The sequence below is a fragment of the Triticum aestivum genome, chromosome 7D (genome assembly GCF_018294505.1).
Source record: "Triticum aestivum cultivar Chinese Spring chromosome 7D, IWGSC CS RefSeq v2.1, whole genome shotgun sequence".
In the NCBI taxonomy this organism is placed as follows: domain Eukaryota; kingdom Viridiplantae; phylum Streptophyta; class Magnoliopsida; order Poales; family Poaceae; genus Triticum; species Triticum aestivum.
Genome location: NC_057814.1, coordinates 91,610,456 through 91,613,539, shown reverse-complemented (window position 1 = coordinate 91,613,539; position 3,084 = coordinate 91,610,456). Strand labels below are relative to the sequence as shown.

The window sequence follows — 3,084 nt, the reverse complement described above, 5'->3', positions numbered from 1 at the left end:
TCGGCCACGTGCCCACGTCCTCCCATCCCTCGCCCCTTTTCCCTCTGATGAAACCTCCCACGCCGCATCTTCTCTTCTCGCTTCCTCGCCGCCATGCGCCAACCCCGCCATCAGCTGTCGATCCGGCTGCGTACTTCCACCCTCGTCGCCCTCCCTAGTCCAGTAACGTCACCCGCTCCCTTCAACTCCCGTATAGGTCTTCGTGGCCCTCAGATCTGGCAGCCCTCAGCCACGACGCTGCCGGATCTGGTTGGCGTGGCCTCGTTGCCCCAACCAATAGGTGCTCGACGCCTCTCCTCGGGACCGCAGCGGTATTCTTCGACGGCTCTCTATCCCTCCACCTCCTGCACCATGTATCGGCCTTCTGCCCTTTCTTGAAGCTCCTTCTCATCCAAGTGGTCACCTGATGCTGCCGAGTGGACCACGCTCACTCGCGCCTTCGCCCGCCAGTACCTGGTTTGGTCGCCACCTCCTTTGCACAATTCGTCGAGCAGGTCATCTGTGTGGCGTATGTGTGCTGTTGTAATGGATGGTGGGCTTTTTTCTGGTGGTTGGGGTGCAGGATTTGCTCGTGTGTTTCAAGTTGAATACTGGGGAGATGGAGGAGATGTGCCATGGCAGGCTACTGTGGTGGTGAGATTCAGGTTGTACATCGAGGCCAACGGCCATGGTTGTTTGCATGTCTGTTTAGGTCTATTTTTTATATGGTTGTTGAAAAACAAAGCCAAGCCTATTAGTTTTGAAAATAAAGTCAAGCCTATGTGTTGAAAAATAGTTTGATTAACTAGCGAATGGACATTTGGTGCCAGTGAGGTGAGCTAGCTGACTTGTGTTGATGCATGTATGTTTGGTCAAGGCTAGCTAATTGCAGCAGTTGGCACTATAGTGCAGAGAAGAGACACTGTGTCAGCGTGTGTAATCAGGATCGGGATGTATACTTCATACTACTGTATAGCTTAACTAGATGTCCCTGCCAAGCAAACCAATTAACATTGAAGAGGCCCTCCATTCATGGAGTACGTACATTCCTGGTTACTTTTCCTTCAGTTTGGGTTTGTAGATGTAATTGTAAGTTTTGCAATCTCGCTTTTGCTTTTCTTAGTATTTTGTAGTTCTGGAACATTTAACTCATGTGCCTAAGGTTGATGCAGCCACTGTCATGTTAACATCATGTCCCGTGTGTTCTTTCTCAAATATGTAGAGCAGGGGCTTCTTGTTATACTTAAATGCACTATGCTATCATGCAGGTCTAAGTCGGGCCTATCTGAAGAGCAAGAATATAAAGCTTTTGAGCTTAGGCACATGAATCAAGCCCCCAGAATCCGATGGTCTACTGAGCCAGTTTTATGCTGGCGAGGAAGGGTGGAACAGTGAACCTTGCCACACAACGGCACCCCCTTCGCCTGATGACCTTTTCCAATCACGATGACCTCCCGTCGCTGCTGAAGGTATTTTGTTTCTTCTCTTTTCATCTGCAGACTGCAGAGTATCTTGTTTGTTCAATTCTGATAAAAAAACTAGATGTTCTAATCAAAGCAGTACTGCAGTCATGCAGACTTACTTGTTGCAGTATTACGTTTATCTGTTTCTGGATGAGATACTTTCAAAGTTGATTTATAGTGACAATGCGAGAGTTGTAGATAATTTTCTGTACTTCCAGTGTACTTGATTATTAATTCTTAGTATAAGAGTATCTAAGGGGCACAATTGGCTTGAACTCATATAGGCAGAGATGTTGCTATAATTAATTACAGTCAAATCATTTGCACAGAGAAAAATACTTCAACATTAGACAATATGATTAGACAATATGCCAGGCGTCCTCCTTTCTAGCTTTTGGCTTTCCCTGTACTAGCTTTGCTCTTTGGGTCCTCAGCTTTTGAGACCTTGATGCTTTTGAGAATGTACGACAAACTTGGTTTCATTATAGCAATCTTGGTCTAACCATAGCACATGTTTCTGGACATAGGATTGTTACAGTGAATTAGAATAATGTCATGTGCTTTGAATTATATGAATGTTACAAGTAATTCGAAAAGCATGATGTGATCTGAACCGCTGCAAACTTATAATGAAATTGAAATCAGTGTGGTTTATTGGTAGATTATTCCTTTTGTACACAGAGCAACGTGTAGTACTGTCTATCATTTGGAGTGTGTTCCTGCTGATTCATATTACCCTGAAAATTGCATGTGAAGGATCAAAAGATGAATACGTAGTTATACTGTTAGATAGCAGCTAACCAGTCAATTAGAACATCTAAGTTTTTTAACAGTATCCACAATTAAATTTCAACTGTATGCATATTTAATCTCCCTTACAACTTATCTAATCATTTCTTAGGAATTGGAAACAGTACTGGAGGAATTGTGATCTATGGCAAGGGTGATGGTGTCTATGGATGGTGATGAAGGGTGACGAGTCTAATGTCTTTCGTCAAGACATGCAACAAAGTGAAGTTATGAAGTTCTGGTCAATTTAGCTTATGCATAATGCTTGGACCATTAGATCTTAGTTACTATTTTGTTTTGCATTTCAAACTTCCTAGATAGATCATGGTGATCAGTGTAATTTTGATGCAACTCTTCTGATATTCTGAAAGGTGTGCTAAATACAATAGTTTATGTTTCTTGGTCATCCGTGGGTTGTGCAATTATGAGATATATTTGAAATGGAAAGCAATCCTTGAAGGGTGACTAATGGCCTACCATGGAACAAGCCTCACAGCTACACAATATGCCAATGGAAACTTCACACCATCGGTGAATCTATGTATTGAGGGTGTCGTTTGGCCTCTGAACTAAAGGAATCCCCATAGGGGTGTATACACCGTCAGTGGTCATACTAGTTGACAGTTTTTGGTTCTCCTCTTGGCTATAATGAACCCCAAGGGTCAAATATGTACCGTCAACTATTACAAAAGTCGAAGGCAAGTCATAACTATCAGAAAATAAATACCCAACGGGGAACCCTCAGCTATAAGTGTCGTCAAGTTTATCCGAGTCGGCTGGTAACCAAAACATGTCCGACGGCTCACCGTCGGCTAATTGCCGTCGGAGAAGGTATTACCCTACAGTACCGTCG

General features: G+C 43.6%; 1 long non-coding RNA gene across 1 annotated transcript; it reads left to right on the top strand.

Annotated features, from left to right (window-relative positions):
* The first annotated feature begins 1,394 nt into the window (after positions 1 to 1,394).
* LOC123169176 (uncharacterized) lies at positions 1,395 to 2,656 on the top strand. Its single transcript, XR_006484672.1, has 2 exons — positions 1,395 to 1,448; positions 2,344 to 2,656. It is a non-coding gene; the product is annotated as an uncharacterized lncRNA (long non-coding RNA).
* The last annotated feature ends 428 nt before the right edge of the window (positions 2,657 to 3,084 follow it).